Here is an 18,357-nt window from a genome sequence, read left to right as displayed (position 1 = left end):
ATATAATGGGTTGGGCGGTGAAACGGAAATGCTATGGTGGAATTTGCCTTTGCTGCTGACCCTTGCATGACATGTGAAAGCTCCTCATCACCAGACCTTTGTTCTGCCTTATCCAGAATACAAAGCAGTGTTTCATCGGCATGGCTGACTGTTCCCTTCTGTCTTGACTCAGTGGCAGAACGGCAGCAAGCTTTCCCAACATACACTGAGTTTTCCAGTTATCATCCACTTCAATCCCAGTTCTGTCCTGCCAAGGCTCTCACTTGTACTGTTGCAGTGAAGTGCTGAAGAAGCCTTCAAAGGGAGATGCAACTCTGGAGCTGAGATCTTGGCCTTCATTTTTGGCCTGGAAAGCTGCTCTTGGAACAGTAAGCATGAGATTTCTCTTGAAACCTTCTTTGTGTGCCTTTCTGAAGAAATAGCTGGAAGGAGAAGACCTGTCAGTTGAGCTCTAAAAGAGAAACCTATTGGCTCTGAATACACTGGGGACATTATTTAAGGTCAGTTGATCTGTGAGAAGGCACAACTTATCTAATGCAGCCTAAGGTTAGTTATGCAACAGACAGGCTGTTCTTTGTTGTGAAGAACAACTTCAGTGTGTGCCTGTGAAAATCAAAGGTCTTGCTGAAGGCGTGTTGTGTTCTGGCTGGAAGCTATTGGGTGTCCTCCTCTAGTGATTTTCCTTCTGTAGTAGATTAGCATCGTGGAAAGGTTTCCAGAGGAAAAGGCATTCAGCTGTTGCAGGCTGCAGGGGTGGAGCTACCAGTAGATGTGTGCTTTGGTGGGTGCTAGTGCAGGACCATGTGCATGTGGTGTTTCAGACCAGCTTTTATCTCTGTTCCCCACTGTGCATCTCTCTGTGTCAGAGACCAGGTCACTGAATTGTCTAAATGCCTACATAGGCGGTATTTTTGAGGTAAACACTGAAAGGGGTGTTTTCTGACTTCTAAAGAGAGAGATGTAACAATTTGCTATTTATATTGGTTTGAAATATGACATTCGCAGTGTACTGGCTGCATGGGCACTGACATCTCCTTTCTTGGAGAACCTTTCTTTCCCCATCATCTCTTATTAAACATGCTACCCAGCCAAAGTGCTGTTATCTCTCCAGAGAGACTCAGCAAATAGAAGAAAGGGTATTTTTTTCTTTAAAATTAGGCTTGGTCTCCTATGCCTTGTGGGGTGGATAAGAGTGAGCAGTTCTGGGTAGGCATTTTTGGATTTGAGTCTCTGTGCACAGTGAAAAATGCTTTATTGCTTGTGCAAAGCTAAGCATAATATTCAGCAAGCTTGCCTGATATGCTCCTGGACGGTCTTCTTTCTGTGCTTTTTATTGGTGTGGTGTGTGCTGGGAGGTTTAATATTTGCAGGATGAAGATATTTTAACTAGCTTTGCACAAATACTGGTCTTGTGTGGTTTCTTAGCAGTGCCTTCCTGGGCAGAACTACATGGTAGCGAAAGTAATCAAATACCTTGAGATTTTTTTTTTTTTGAGGACTTTATGTAAGAGATGGAAAAATTAAACCTTAAAAGGAAATAACTAAGGTGTATAGTCACAAAATGTTGTTTTTCCTAGAAGTTCAACTTAATATGTAGACAGCTTGGTAAAGCCCAAATTGTCTGTGACAGAAGGGTGATGACTGTGACATGGTGTGACTGGGGGGAGCAAACTGGTATTGCTGCAGTGATCCCTGGTCCGGGTGATGCAGATGTTCCAAGCTCAGGGGGAGTGTTCCCGTCTCCCTTAATGCAGCTTGGGACCAAAAGGGTTTTTCTTAGTTGCCTCTTGCTCTGGAAGCTTTTGGCTGTGCAGCTGCTTTTGGCATTTGGCTTTTGGCATTCCTGTAATCTCCCTCTGAAGTCTGCTCAGGTGTTGCAGTTAATAAGAAATTTCCTCTGCTTTACAAAGATCAGACTCTACTTTCCCCCTTCTCAGCATCCAAAATGATTAGCAGTTTCTGTGGATTCAAGCCTATGGATTTTATGAGGACCCCTGACAGCCAGGGGTGATTGTGCTCTTCCCGAGTGTTTTCTAAGTAGGAGGAAATCAATGCATCAAGGGGGACTGTGCCTGACATCTATTAATTACACAGTCCCCTTATGTCTAATGTACCAGAAGAGGGTCTAAAAGGCAACCCCCTTTGCCCTGGCTAATTGATACAGAAACAAATTGATACAAATGAATGTAAACTGGTTCCTAAACAAAAAGGAGAACATTAGTTTGGTAGTTGGAATTGGAAGGAGCAGTTGCAAACTGAAATAAAACATACAGTAGTGTGAGATAGTTGGTTGCAGCAGCCCCCTAAATGATCCCAGCAGCCCTGCAGTGCCCCATGCTAAATGCTTGGGAATAAAACATGTTCTGCTGTTAATGCTGCATCAAATGAAGGCATTGTGGTACGTGCCTGGGGCAATGGGCTGGTGGATAATTACTGTGCCCTTCCAGTACATAGATGAGCTGATTTTGAAGCTTTACCATCCTGACTTCTGCAGCACAAATTCAGCTAAATATGACATCAGTGTTAAGAGCTGTGGCACTTGTGGTTACAGCTTTGGGATTCCTTATATTTACTTTCTAGGGAACTAAAATTCAAAGCAGCTTTTATGGCTGTCATGACAATACTGTCAGTTTCGAAAGAGGTGGGTAAATGTGCATTGACCTTTAACTAATATGGCCATATCCTATTTTCCTTGTGTTTCCAATTAGGAGAACTATGTTACGAATTTTTGAAAGAAATCTTTAAAAGACAAAAGTTACTTAACTGCAAGACTTCTGCTTTTTCCCAAAATAAAAGTAGTGAATTTTTTTCCTAGTGCAGAAGGTTTCATATAACTATTATTATAAGCTGGAAATCAAGATTTAATAATAGCACCATACCATCTGCCACCAGTGGTGGAAGAACAAGACCGAACCCTTGACTGCTGTAAGCATTTTTAATTTGCAGCTTGGAGTGAGGCCACAGGGCTTCACATCCTTCTGTGGAGGAGAGGATGGGATTCTCAGTTGCTGCTGTTAATCCCGAGCTGTTGGGTTTTTAGTGCTGTAAATAACAGGTGCAGCATCTTTTTCTTGCTGGGTGTGGTGAGTTGTTCCTTCAGAGTAAAATGAAGGAGAGTGTTGACTGTGCCAGGCTCTCTGAAGCCATCTGCAAACTCCTGGTTGTCAATGACGAGAGCTGGACCAGCTCTTTGGGAGGACCATAGCTAGTCTTTTCATGTGTTTTGATGGTGGTGGGAGGCAATGGGCCCATGCTGCTTTTTAAAGGGCACATCTCTCTTCCTTATTTTCCTGGATGTACATTGCAATATAATTTTATACCTTTATTCCTAAGACTTAGACTCCTTTTCAGGAGCTGTGGTGGATCTTTTGCTACCTTAGGAAAAGCAGAACATATTTTTCCACTTTTTAAAATGTACTTTGCTAAATAGGTATTTTTGTCAAATTGCAGTTTCCTCCAAAACATTTTTCTTTATATAGAAAATGGTATTCCACCTCTCCTAGACCTTTGCTAACAGCTGTTCTGCTAGCTAAATGTCACTGAATTAAAAAGAAACAAAAATAAGAATATGATGGTTTCGTATAAAGATTTTAGTTGACTATTTCGGTCCCAGGTGGAAGTAAATCTCCTCTCTTCTGAATGTTGAGATATTCTGGGGATTACTACCCTGCTGTTTTACCCTGTAGAACAATATAATAGTGCAGCATTTCTGGAAAACTGTTAGAGATGTATAACATGTACATGGCTTTTGCCAGCGCAGGGAAGCACTGGGGCAGCTATGTAGGACACCTGGTAACTGAATGTGCTGCTGGTTTTGGTAACTCAGCCTTTAGATCTGACCTATAACAAAGTTGATGCAATGGGATAGTTTCAGGTCGAGGTACGTAGGAAAAGGGGACCTGTGCCAGCCTTTTGAAGGTTGCTTTGATTTGTTGCTGGGCACAGTGAGGACTCCTGGGGTATTATCTGAGGATTAAGTGCAACATTAAACATTGGAGCTGGCTTGTCAAAGAAAGGGCAGTTTATCAAAATATAATTTATAACCAGCAGTTTACTACTGGCTACAGTAATTAATATGGAACATGATGGGGCCCATCATTAATGTGCTTTGTTGTCTCAGCTTGCATTACTGCTGCTGGCAAGGCCAGCTTTCGAGGCTAATGAGGGGCAGGGAGGAAAGAAATCTGTGCTGCTGTTAACTGATGGTAATATTTCTCCAGGTTGCACACTGTATTGTGCATTGCATCTGATCACAAATCTCAGCCAGACATACCTGTCCAACAAAAGCTGCTTTTCCAAATTCTTGCTTAGAGAGGCAAGAATTATTGTTTGTGCCAAGGTTACTCAGAGCTGGTGACAAACTCTGTTAGCATTGGGCTGGGGGAGAGGGTGCACAAGCTGGTCTGGAGGATGAGGAGAAAACTTCTCAGTGGTCCAAATCCTAGTCAGGCTATGGGTGAGGGAAGGCAGTTAGCATCCAGTGGTGGTGATCAGTGAACTGGTCTCTGGGTGGTGGAAAATGGAGGAGGTTTTCCCAACATTTTAAAATGGCCAAGTGCCCAGATGAGGACAATGACTGGTGCTGTGTTGCTGATGGGAATCTGTTGTCGAGGAGCTTGTGGTTGGTTCGAGATGGGTCCCGCTTCCTGATAGCCCATCTCAAGGTGCCTGAGAGCCATGTGACTTCAGCAGAACTTGTATTATCATGCTAGTTTCCAGAGAGATGTTTGGAGACGTTTCCAGCATTGACTTTAGCTGCAGCAGCGGCTTGATCTCCTTTCTGGCATTTTGGGGCAGCTGATGGCTCTCCTAAGGTGTGTAAAGAGTTCATGTTAAAATAAAAAAAGGTCTGTTTGCTCTAATGAGTCTGAGTTTGCCTATATTCCAAAGAAAGATCCCACAATGTTATCCAAGTTGGAGAAATACTTGAGACTGGAGGGGCTTGGATGCAGGAGTCAGTCAGGTTTCCTACATGAAGATAGCAGTGGGAAAACCAAATGCCTTTGAAATTTGGCACGCTTGTGGTTTAACATCCCCCTCAAATTTAAACATTTGATCAAACAGTACTTTCTGACCTGGAGCTGCCCATGATGACAATGCCTAACTGGGGCACCTTTATAGTAGAGTGTGTTGTATGTTACTTTTATTGAGCATTGCCCAAATGGTTGAGAAGGATGTTTTAGAGTCTTGTGTTAGTCCAGATTTAGCTACTGACATTTTCCAAGAGCATCAGGGCTCTTGGGCTCTTGGCTCATCTGCAGGGAATCCAGAGGAACAAAATTAGAAAATTTCAGCAGTTCTACTCGAGCTAGAACCAGTTAAGCAGTAGTCTCATGGTTCTCTCTCTTCATCTCTTCCAAACATGTGCTTTTTGGCATCTTTGGTGATAAAATCAGATACATTCATTTCGTGTTAAGATGACATGATAAATGGTACATTTGCCAGTTTCATTTCCATTGCTTTGTTATAATGGGTTTTGCTGTGTGCTCTTAGTCATCCCTGTTGCTGGCTGTAAAGGGTGGAGGGATGTGCCTTGTGGGGGATTATATACACCCATCATGTCCTTTTTTTAGATCTCAGTGCTTGACCTCCTTACTTATCCCATAAAGGAGCCTTTTGAACATTGACTAATCCCACCAGGATTTATGCAGACTGGCTGAAAGCCAAGTCCTCTCTGGGTGGGTGCAAGATACATCAAGGAGTTTGAACATTTGTGTCCCGGCTTGCCTGAATTAATCTTAGTCAAAGTAACTGAATGACTTGGTAATGCAGTGTTATGCCATCATCATTAAATTAATGCCAGGTAGGGCATGACAATTTTCATGACCATTAAGAATATTTGTGTGCAAGTGATGAGTCTGGTCCAGAGACATGCAGAACGGGGTATCACTGAGAAGTGCAGAGTCCTTAGTGTATGCACTTAATAGGCTCAGACTACAGAGCTGACTAGATGACTCACAACAGGGTTGAAAACCTTGCTTCTTCAGAACTCTTTAGTATTCCAGTTGGTTTTAGATTTTTATTGTTGAATTGATGTTTGTGTTGTAGCAGCCGGTGAACTTTCTCTTTGGGACCTTCAGTATATTTGATAAAGGTACATTTCTCTGAGAACCACAGGGACAGCACAGCCAAGGATTCTGGAGGAGAGTACATGACCAGAAAGAGCTATCTGGAAAATGAACATTTCGAGCTAAAATATCAGTGCTTTTGTCTATTGTGGAGAGGGTTAAAAAGCTATAAATGGCATGGTTTGGTTTGCTGCAGGAGCCAGCAGATTACCCATCCCCAGTAATTGCAGTGTCCTTCTCATTTGGACGGTTCTTAAGGAATTTTTGCTAGGATTAGATTCATGCTCTGCAGAGGCAGGGGGGGAAAATTCTAAGTATTTTGAATAGTTTTGAAAATAGTAATAATCTAATCACAATAAATAGCACAACAGTGATGTACACACAGTGGTTCAAATATTGCTCAGTAATCTTTACCTAATGCATGTGATGCCTTGGGCCTGTTGTCATGAATTTCTAGTTGCTTTTTGAAACAAAAAAATGGTCCTTTTCCCCAAAGAAAAACTTGTATTTACTGCTTCATGTGTCTGTATACATAGATATATGCATAGGTAGACTTGGTAACACTAATGCTGTCTTCTGTGATTTCATGCTGTATTAGTGAGGAGTATGTTGTTACCAAGCTTTCCAGTATTTGTAAAAGGTCTACATGGGTAATAAAATCTTGTTGGGAGAATTGATCTAATTTTGAGATTGAGAGGTGTGAGAATAAAGGATGCTTTACTGTAAATTGTAGGTAGGTAACAACAGAAACTTGAATATTAGAAGAAACTGGGTATCGCACAAACCACACACTTTCACATCACTAAAACAAGAGCTGTGCTCACACAGAAACATGAACCTCTTTGCAAACCACAGAAAGTAAAAGGAGCACTCCTGTTTCATTATTGATCTAATTGCTCTTTTCTTGATATGAGAATAGATATGAAATGCTCTTGAATATTCCAGTATGCACAGAAACAGACTATTGCTTTTGGAAACTTTTAAAGGCACAGCACATACTGATAAATAGCAAGGCCATTTATTTCTGAGAGTTAGTTACTTATCTAATGTCACCTAATTGTTCTTCTGGAACTGAATATATTATAGCTTTGATGAGAACTTTCCATTTACGAGTGATATTAAATGAAGAGAGCCTAGACCATCTTTTCATATGACTAAATCAGTTTTGGAAGATCAGTTGGTGCAATCTTTTAAGTAAGTCCTGTTTTAAGTAAAAGGTCTTCTGAAGATTGGGTATTTTGGAGTACCTCAGTGTTGGATTCCTCTAAAGCTCCCTTCTAACTCAAATTGCTCTGCAGTTCTTTGCGGTCTTTGCCTTTATCTATAATCTCTTTCCTTTGGTTTACAATCCCATTTAAGTCCAAGTTTCCTGAGTAACCTGAAAGTTTGGGCCTGTGGGACTTGTGCAAAATGTGTGTGGTTAAAACCTTGCCGTGTTTGCGTGTGAGAGCAAACATGCATACGAATGAGGTTCCTGGATCGATCCAGCGAAGTCTGGACGCGTTTCAAAGCTGAGAGACTGACGAGGTGTGTGCTTTTCTGGGGGGGGGAACTGTGAAGGTGAGTATCAGTCTGTGCTCACCTCCGTGTTTTACAACACTCTTCCATTTATGATCTCCACCAGCTCTGCTGCTCCGCCTGCTCCTGCCAGCAGTCTCACCCTCCTACTCTTCTGCCAGGCTCTGCCAGGCTGAGCAGATTCTGGAATCTGCTGGCTGCAGGCAGTGCAGCTCCCTGCCAGAGCCCTTCCCGAGGCTGTGGGCAGACCTGAGGGAAGGGGATCCTTGGTTCTCCTTGGGTTTTGGCAGTGGCTTGCTCCAGTGGCATTAGACACCTCTTTCCCTTGGTTTCAGCAACTTCTCTCTTGCTTGGTTTCCATAACTTAAAGAGCGCTTCTCTCACCAAATTTGGGTCTCTCATAGAATCATAGACGTGTTGGTTTGGAAGGGACCTTAAAAGATCATCTTGTTCCAAATCTACTCTGCTGTGGGCAGGGACACCTTCCACTAGACCAGATGGCCTTGAACTCTTAACTAGAACTGCACAGTGGCTATTTTTTCGTAGTGAGTTATCCTAAATACCCAACTGTGAGAAAGAAGCCAGATGCAACCTTTAATAAAAGGCTTTTGAAGCAGTTTAGTTCATTTTGAGAACTAATTTTCACTTCCTAAAGTCTCTAGCACTTCAAAATGGTCTAGAGATTTGGAGAAAAGGTCACTTCCAGCAGTAACTAATAATAAAAGGTGGAGAGGAAGAGTGACTTGTCTTGATAGCTTGTTCTTAAGACATCTCAGTGAATTGTTTGATGAATCAGTGACGAATTTTTAGATGAACTCCCTGGCAATTCACTTTACCTGTATTTCATGTTCAACTCATTGTAATTTTCCTTTCTTGTTTATTGGCTTGTTGATTTTTTTTTTTTCCCCTTCCCCCAGGAAAACCAAATTAATTAGGTCTCTTTAAACTAAGATGAGGATGAGTCTCCAACTAGCAAGAACGTGACTCTGTGGTTGGAGAGATGTCACTTCTACAGAATAAAATGGCTTTGTAGTAGTTGTCCAAATTGGTGTTCAAATCCATGTTTATTCTAAGGGCATTTTCCCTTAAATTGTCATGCAGTCCCAAGGCACTGAAGATAAGCTTGCACAAACCTATCCAAAAGTCAACCTCTCAGAAATGTTAGGAACTTGCTGGCTTTGGATCTCTGTTCTTGAGCCAGTAGGAGAGGAAGTTGGCTTTTGGTTTAGGCAGATCAGGCCAAACCCAGATTTGTTTGCATTTGTGCACCAAGTTTTGTTTTGTTTTGTTTCTGGAATAGCAGCTGTATATATAATGTTATGTGGGAAAAGATTAAGTAAACTCCTTTCAGGAAAACTTTAACAGACATTTGGCAAAAAAATAAGAAAAAGATGATGATTTTGTTCATTGTTTCCTCAGAGCTTGGAAAACCATTCTTTTGAGTCAAGGTGAATTGTTGATGTGTTTGTTGGACTAAAGAGCTGTTTCCAAGATGCAGATAAATAGTCTGCAAGCACCCAGATGCTGCCAGGAAGAGAAGCAAACATTTAGCTCTGAAAATGTGCTCAGGGCCTCTACCCTGAAGGATTTATGTATTTATATGTTGATGTTTCAGTAGCACAAGAAAAGCCTGATTTTTGGAACAAGTCACAGTTGACCAACTCTGTAACAACAGGTCATGACTATCTCCAGTGAGATGGACCACAGTCACAGCAGGTGGATGTGAAGAGTAAAGGTGGAAAAAGAGTGAGGGCGAAAATGGTGTTTTTGTCAATGTTTAGGTAAAGCTGGAGATGCACAAGACTGACATTCAATAGCAGTGATAAATGGTAGAGCTGTGCTTTCTTCCGGACTGTTCCCGATAGTGGCTGAGTATCGCTGTGCCTGCTGGATGGGAGCTGGGGAGAGGAGAAATGATTTGCCCTGAACTCTATCTGGAGATAGCACCTGAACCAGGGGCAGGAAATCGTGATCCTTCAGCCCTGTTGAGGATAAGAAATTAATTTGTAATCCCCAGGCAGGTTCAGAAATTTTAATCCTCTACCTTGCTGCTGTTTTCTGTAACCTTTTGAACCAGAAGCTGGACAGTACCAGTGTACGTGAGTTGGATTTCCATCTTTTTTACAGCTGGTCACTTTTTTAAGTACAACATCACATGCTTGTGGTGTTCTGGTGCTCAGCCCACATAGTGGCATTTTTAATCATATGAATCAAACCTAACTTCCACTTTCTAGGAGAGTGGTCCAGTTCTCACTGAAGGATCATGTTGTCCTGAACTCTCGCACATTTCTTCCCTCCATCATGAACTACAGTGTGGTGCTGAGCTGAGTACCCACCCAGACATAGCCACGTTTCAGTGGCAGATGAAATTATTCCTGCCTCTATCAGTTTGTAAAGCACTTCAGGATTGTCTCAAATGGAAAGTGTTGTTGTTTGTCTGAGCCAGTATTTTCTCCATGTTTTACTTCCATTGCTCCTGTTAGATATGTCGGGTTTTATTATATCTTCAGATAAGGCTGATGTGAAATGGGCTTCTGTTTTGTTTTCTCACCAGAGGAGTGATTCATATTCAAATTGAAGTGTTGTATTGCTCTAAGCCAACCTTCTCCCCATGTGCTAATGGGAGGAGAGGGAGACACAGACGTGGACCAAGCAGGATTATTTTTCTCCTACTGCATTTAGAAACTTTCCAAATGGCTTTTTAGGAAGGCACGTGGACTTGACTGCCTGGCATGGGAGAATCCTGGTCTTGCATGTTTTAAGAATATGAGATGAGGCTGAATTTCGTCAGCTATCTGTTTAGGCTGCAGACCCATATGTTACCAGCACTGTTCTCCAAAAGGAAGAAGACAATTTACGATCCACTTTAAGTTGAGGGTGTTTTTTTTTTTTTTTTTTGCGTGGTCCTGTATTTTCTCTTTATTCATACCACTAACTTTAAGAAAGTTGCTTGCACTAGTTTTGGGGCACTGACTCCACAGGCACCTTTTGCAGCACAGCCAAGGCCACCAGCTCATGGTTTCTGCTGGGACCATGACAGGACCCACAAGGATAACATAAGAGTTGTGTTGCTCTGTCACCTGCATGTCTAAGTGAATGTCTTTGTAGATCTTGTGGAGCCTGGTGGCTGTCCCATAAACATTTAGACTGAGATAATAGTGTATTTAATGGAAGCCAATAAAATTTGGGTGAATATTCTCACCTTAGTGACCTCACTGAGCCTACTGAAGAGGAGATTTACCATATTTTAAACTTAAAACCCAGCTCAGTCTGTTCTTTTCCTTGGTCCTTCCAGGTTGGGCTTAGGTATGTGAAATGATCCTCCCCCACTTGCCCTTTCTGTTTCCACAGAGTTTGTGAAACTAGTTGAACATTCCTAAGGTTTCCAAGTTTTGAGGTAAATGTGATAGATGCGACATTGATCCTTGGAGGATCTGTTGCCTTTAATGAATATCGGTGGCCATGTCCTCTGTGTTGCTTTGACAGTTCAATTACACCGGCCGGCTGAGGGCATTGTGAGGATCGAAAACATTCTGCAGTTTTGTTGGCTTAAAATTAGAATTTACGTGAAAGTTTTTCCAAGGAGGAAGAAAGAAAAGAGACGGTGACAGATCTTCATAGCTGTTTGTAGGTTTGTTCACCACAGAAGAGCTGGTGAGACAAATGTGAGACCTTGGTTACACGTCACCTAAATACTTTCTGACTTAAGAGCATTTGAGCTGGAATCGCTTGCAATTAGCATGGGCTTGGCAGAAACTGGCACTGCTGCTGTTTGCATAGAAACTGCTTGCATAGTCCAGTTGTGCCATGGGGAAAACTGCTGTTAGCAATTAACACAAGGGTAGTGTTGAGGTGGTGTCTGTGCAGTGGCTGCTCTTAGAGCAGCAGATGTCCTTGATGGCACACTAGCAACTCTAAAAGCAAGAGCCTAGCTGTGTGTCATCTGTACCTAGTCTCTCTCACCCAAACGTGGTAGTTAACCTAATTGTCACCATAGCCACACGTTTTTTAGGCAGCTATTCATGTCTGGGGGCTTTTAATTGCATTGCTTCTGAGAACCTAGGCATGTGCATGGTCCATGGAGATGTGACCATTGCTACCATTGCTCTGCTCTTGATAGTCTGCTTGGGTGAGGCAGTTTCCTCAGCTCGCTGTGGTCAGGCTAATGCTGAGTGCAACTTGTTGTAGACTCAAATGACCCAGCTGGGATCAATTGCCCAATTGACACAATGAATTATATTTAAGTCTGTTCAGTTAAGTAAATAATGAGGACCAAAGGGGCACCTGCTGGTCCCCATAATCTGCGTTGCTGCTTAGAGGTTGTGTGAAGAGTCTCCTGCTTTCTTGATGAAGCCTGGGAGCTTGTGAGTGGGTGGCGTGGGAACTGGGGACAACTGAGGATTCGTACAGGGATGCAGAGTTGCTCCTTGGGGCAGAACAATAAATGTATGATTCTTGGCCCTAGAATGAAGAAAGCAAGACGCTGTGGACTTGTTGCAACCCGTGCAGTTTTTGAATGTTTTCTTCTTGTCAGATGCTGCTGTCACATAAGTTATTTTATTGCCAAAGGGCAGGGAATGAACTAGTGAGGTGGGAGAGAGGGGTATGTACTGAAGGGCTGTGTGTTGTAAAATTCACTGCACCAAGTGTGCAATTCTTCACTTTCTGCTTTTGCAGTGTTTATTTACCTATATGATTTAGGGGGGGGAGAAGGCATGGTGGTGTAGGAGGTACATCTGTCTCATCCAGGAGAAAGCACGTGTTCAGATGGGAAAGCATTATGCATACAATGCCTGAAATCAGCCCTTAAAATAGCACACTCCACATCTTAGTAATGTATTCAATATATCTGGATAAGAAACAGTCTGATTGAAGTATTGAGCTTATTGTAGTGTGTCTGCTGTGACTCATCAGAAAATTGAAAGTCTTGAGACAAAACTCACCCCCCTTCAGTCTTTTTGGAAGAGACAGGAATTAGTCTTAGATGGGAAGTAATTAATTGTTCTATGATTGCCCTAAATAGGTACTGAACAACAAGCTCATACTGAAGTATTTATATCCTAAGCCCTGTCTTGTGAGCCCAGCTATCCAGAGTCTCCATCAGACAGAGACAGTGAAAAAGAAAGTTCTCTAGAATGAGCAACACTTCCACCTACATGCGTTTAAGCGAGACTGGTTGGAGGTGAGCTGGTAGGCTGCATGCTGTAATAAGCCATTTACTAGGATAATGGCTGCAGGCTACAAGTGCTGTTTCTACTTAGTCTGTCTATTCAATGAAACATTAAAAAGAAAAAACCCTCTCTCTCAGTAAAGTCTATAATACTCTTAATCCTCAGTGTACTCCATGGATATTAACTCAGCCAATATTGTAACACCTCATGGAGGCAGGTGGCCCATACATGCAGCCCCTTTCATCCACCAGAGAAACTGAGGCAGTGGGAAGGACTTTAGGCTTCTGGTTTTAGACTGGGGCAAAGTCCTGGGCAACAGTCTGGCTTGATGGTGACTAGGATGGAGCTGTCTGTTGGTCTTTGGTGGGAGCATGGGAATTATGACTTTCAGGGACTAATCCCATAAATTTAGGGTTTCATTTGGAGAGATTTGCTGCCTACTGTTGCAGGCTGCACTGCCCTGCATATGGAGTCATAAGAGGGTGCATTGGCACAGCTGGCAGAGGTGGATTGTGGGGGGATGAATATGTGCAGGAATATCTCCATAATTTACTGAATGGGTATAGCCATTATGTATCTGACTGCAGGATATTACTGGGAATCCAGATGCTGAGAAAAGAAGCAAGAGAATCAAGATGATCAAATACCTGTTTAAAAGAAACAGTGCCCAAGGAAAAGGAGCTTGATGGCTTTGTGTTTGTCTGCAGTGAAGTCATGGCAACAGAGCACTCATTTAGCAAAATTAACTGTTTCTCTATCTTACAAAAAAAAAAAATCAAATGAAAATGATGCAAGGGAACATCCTTTTATCTAAACCAAATGAGTCCATTTGTGCCAAAGCAAAGGAGTCATTCTTGGGAGTTTGCTCCAGAGAGCACGTACTTTATTAGAACAGAATGTAACAGTTGTCCCAAAGCCATAACTGTAAAAGCCTGGTGCCCTAGGCGAGCACTTTCAGTAACAGGAAAACCAAAGTTAGGTTCCTGTACCCGTATGGTGTTGAAATAGGAGCATGATTTTAAGCTTTTGATTGTTTGGGATTTCAGCTCAGTTAAGCTCTGGATACAGCTTTCAGGAGGACTATTATCTCTTTGAAGTTCCTTATGGGTAATGCTTAGTTTCAAAATTATTTGGGCATCTAGGGACAAAATGCTGATGCTGCGTTGGTTTGGGTGTACCCAAATACTTGTAAAAAACCAGTTGCCTTTAAGTACCTTTGACTTTCATTAGACCACAGTCTTCTTCATGCCAAAGACTCCTTTTTACTTCCTAACTTAAGTAGTATTTGAAGCAATTCTCACAAAAGCCCTGGAAATAACCCTTCTGTGCTACTTCTGTTTTGACGTTTGCTGCCCATCTCCGTGCACAGACCACTCTGTGAAGCAGCAGGCAAGATGAGCCACACAGTGACTGTATTGGTAGGCATGAAAGTTCATTTTACATCATGGAGAATCTCATATTTGGAATTCAGAAATTGTTCATCTTAGTGATGAGCAGGGGCAAGCTCCAAGGAAAATATCACAAGCTCAAATGTGTTGCTTGAGGCGCCCGGGAAGTGGTGTTTCTCTTAAGCAGTGTTTTCCAAACAGATTTTCTTTCATGACTATCCTGGATATGGTTTTAGGCAATGCCTTATGGTTTCCATGAAAGTGTCTGACAGGAGAGTTGCAGAGCTTTCATCTATATGAAAGAGTGCAACAGTTTGGGGGAGAGTTTTAAGTGTGATTCGGCTTTGAGGTGTTTTCTGTCAAAAATGTTGGGGAAGCTTCAGACTAATTGGAAACCTGCCCATTCATTGAAATCACAGAATATTCTGAGCTGGAAGGGACCCCCACGAGGATCATTGAGTCCAGCTTTTAAGTCAGTGCTCACCAGGTGAACTTAAGATGTTTTCCATTGCTTCTCATACCTGGATGACACCGGTGCCTTTCTCCTGCAACTTAAACTTTGGTTTAATGAAAGTGGGAACTGATTATAGATGGATGAGTTTTGGTCACTGAAGAAAAGCCATAATCATTTCATATGCAGGTAGATAACCCAGATGTTGTTGTGGAGGTCTTCATGTAAAAAACCAACGTTTGAGGCATTTTTTGGAAAACATCTCTTTCAGAAGGGACCTTGTGAATAGTGGGGCTCTTCACACTGTGACTCATGCTTGTCAGATGGGTTGCAGAGGCTTGCTGGGGGTCCATGATGTTTTCCAGCTCAGCTTCAGGCCGGTATATTTGCAGTATTGGCCAACTGTTTGTTTCTACTTCTTTCTAATCCCCAAGCCTGCACGTACCCTTGCTTTAGCTGTTAATGGTATGAGCCCTGCCTGTGGGCTTGGATACAGCCTCCTGGAGGGAGGAGAGCAAGCAGGTGAGGGTGGGAGTGCAAAACCCAGGCAGTTGCACATCAGGTGTTGTCAGAGGCTTTTGAGGAGTAACATCTCACATCTCAGGCTTTCTGCAGTGAGGGATGAGATCCCCAAAACAGAATATTCTCAAGCTATGCAGCCCCAGCCCCATGGGTTGTCCCAACACCCATGGGGTGAATAAGCACAGCGGAAAAGCCTGAGCAACTGCTACCAAACGACTGGGAAGATGCAGCCCACGGTGTCTGTTGTGTCTGAGATCTCTGTAAAGTCTCTCGCATCTTTCCTCAAGTTTAGTTTTCCAGTGGAGGCTGTTGCAGTAATGAGAATGTCTCCCATCTGCTCCTCACATGGCTTGGCACATTTAACCAGAATATATATATTTTTATTGTGGGGTTAGCCTGTGGTAACCATGACAATTAGACTTATCACGCAGCATTTTTTTTCCTCCTTGAGTCAGTTCGAAATGCTGACAATTAAATAGATACAGTACACTTTAGAGATCCATCAGTCTCTTTGTTGTCTTGACAACCAGAGTATATTTAGAAATGTAACAAGTACATGGAGTTCAATTGCACTTTTGCTAAAACATAGTTTTGTAGTTTGAGAATTTAATCTGTTGTTTGTAGATCCAGGTGCTTATTTGAGCTGTGCCTGACTTTCTCTTGGGTCTCTCTGAGAAGCTCCTACATTGGCTGGTGAAAAGAAAGTCGTTGTCAGGCAGGGAGCAAACCTACCCACTGCGTGTGGCAGGGGCTTGGGTGTGGGACTGGCAGCCCCTTCCTACTTGGGTACTGGATGTGCTGTGCCCCTGGATGCTCCTTGTGCTTGTGTTTTGACTTGATTTGCAATGCAAAAGGAACATGTGTGATTGTTGTCCCAGATCTGCTGTCCCTGGAGATCCAGTTCAGCAAACGATGCTGGGGAGCTGTGAGCAGAACATCTGAGCATCCTCTCTCAGAGGAGCTGCTCTCACGGTTCAGTAACACTTTGGGACAGGAGGACAGTACCATGGAGTGTGATGCTGGCAAACTGTGATAGCTTTCCTTCTGCACCTGAGCTACTTCAGCTTTGGTTGCAACTAGGAGCAACTTGCAGCCACTGAAGCAATAGAGGAGACTGTTTCTCTTACTCACTTCTTCTGTTTTATTTTTGATTTGAATGGGGTGTGTCTTTTTGATTTTACTAAAAATTACTACTAAATTTTTTTTTGTCCCTTCCTATTTGATTGCAAAATTGAGCTCATCCTCTCCCCACTGAACTGGAGTAGCAGCATGTGGGCTAGCTATCTGGAGCTACGGATTTTTAAGGCTGCATTCAGGGCTGGAGGTGCAGGAGGGAATTATGATGGACTGCACTCTGGGGGGCTCTAAATATCCCTGTCTCCCACCAGCCCTGTGCACACAGTGAGGGTGGATGGGTGGGTGTTGAGTGGCTGTGTTCCTTTCTATCCTTTCCCTTGCTGAGCCAGTAGAGAGCTGTGGTCGGTGCAGGTGCAGGCACCTGTGTGGGTGTGACAGCCATACCTGTAAGTGGGGTGACATGCTAGCCTAGAATAGCAGCTTGGACATGTGGCTCTTATCTGCTGCCATCCTACAGCCCAGTGCCTGTGAGATACAGGCTGGCACCACAGTGCCCTTGCTACATCCTTAGCACAGGACCTGGCAGTGCCTCTGCCTTGCCTTACTTGTACTGGCTTACAAATCTGTGTCTGAAGAGAGAGGCACCCAAATAAGTGATGAATGAATGAAATGAAAATCAGACAAGGAAATACCTCAAACGTTCCCCACCACCCCTCCATCTGGCTGACCCAGGTAGTGATGCTGGTCAGAGGTGCCCCTTCGGAAGGCTCGCAGGTCGAGGAGCTGCTCAAAGGGACTTCTTTGTGCTGGTGGCTCTTTGTAATCAGCACATGGCAGGGCCTGGGATGCTTGTGGATTTTCTGCGAAATGTTAAGCGAGACTCTTCCACCTCTCCCTGCTTCAGGCTTGGCTTATAATTCATGCTTGGCACTATAATTTGGCCAGAAAAAAGGAAAAAAACCTAAACAAATCAGGATTCTCCTTTATCAGTAAAGCTGTGGCAATGCAACAATCTGAACAGGAGCTTGGTTACAACCGATAGTGGCCTTTTGCCCAAGGGAACTAGTTCATTTGGTGAGATGGTTTAAAGAAGACAACAGTAGGTCCATGGCACAGATGTAGTGATGTTTGGCAGCATTCAGCCCTGGGCAGAGGTCTGTAAAACTAGTCAGTAGCACTGCTCTGCTCCTGGAGAGCACAGTCAGTACAGGCTTGTCTCTGGGTGGTTTATTACAAGGAGGTGAGGAAGACCAAGGGAAAAGAGTCAATCTTGAGATCAGCTATTACAGCAAGTGACAGCCAGTGAAATGCAGCTGTATTTCCTTGGGTGTATGACATCTTGTCTGTGCATTATACCCAAAATATAATTTAATAAGGCTCAAAAGGAGGACAGAATTACATGATTTTGCTTCCTTATTCCTCACGTTTCTTTTTCATTCATTATCTGTCAAGTAACGTTTGATTTCTCAGTGTATGTGCACAGCTCGGTTTCATTTTTCTGTTTTCTTTCCTCCCTCCATTTTACCAATTTCACAAAGAAAATCCCAAACTATAGTTATATCTCCACTCAAGCTTTGTTTATAGAATGTTATTATGTATTTTTCCAGTGTTTAATAGCTGCTGGGGTTTATTCTTAAAATATAACCTCCAAAACTGAATGATCCTAATGAGTCTTCAAGAATGTTTTAAAGAAGTTATCCCAATCCTTCTGGCAAAGATAATGGTCTTCCATTAGAAGATACTTAGCTGGAGGTTGCATGAGCTGTAATGTTTATGGGTCTGTAGATCTATAACCAGACAAAATCAGAATAACTCCTTGGATTTCAGTGGAACTATGTCTGTTTATGACAGCTGAGGCTTAGGCAGTGCTTTAGACGCAATTGCAACCTCTGTGAAGTTAAGTGGGGTTTTGATTTAATTCCTGGAAGCAGTAATGTCAGCAAAGAAGTGAAGGGCTGGGACCCACATACCCTGAAGTCTGTAACTTCGGGTTGCTCTCCTTCCGTTGTTGTCAAGATCAGATTCCCTTGGTTGGGGCTACTAATTAAAATGCAGCTTCTCTTAAGCATCTCCCAAAGGCAAGCAAGAGAAAGTGGAAGTGCAGCCTATGCAGATTCTCTCTCTCTCTCTCTCTCTCTCTCTCTCTCTCTCTCTCTCTCTCT

The 18,357-nt window shown here is 42.9% G+C and overlaps 1 protein-coding gene across 6 annotated transcripts in view; it reads left to right on the top strand.

The window, feature by feature from the left end:
* The window catches only part of LPP (LIM domain containing preferred translocation partner in lipoma), a 328,422-nt gene that overhangs the window by 73,526 nt on the left and 236,539 nt on the right, over nucleotides 1-18,357 (top strand). The gene's annotated exons all lie outside the window — the stretch shown is intronic.

Source organism: Corapipo altera, unplaced genomic scaffold (genome assembly GCF_003945725.1).
Source record: "Corapipo altera isolate COAL_440 unplaced genomic scaffold, ASM394572v1 113, whole genome shotgun sequence".
In the NCBI taxonomy this organism is placed as follows: domain Eukaryota; kingdom Metazoa; phylum Chordata; class Aves; order Passeriformes; family Pipridae; genus Corapipo; species Corapipo altera.
Note: the sequence above shows the minus strand (reverse complement) of the source record. Positions and strands in the feature narration are given on the sequence as shown.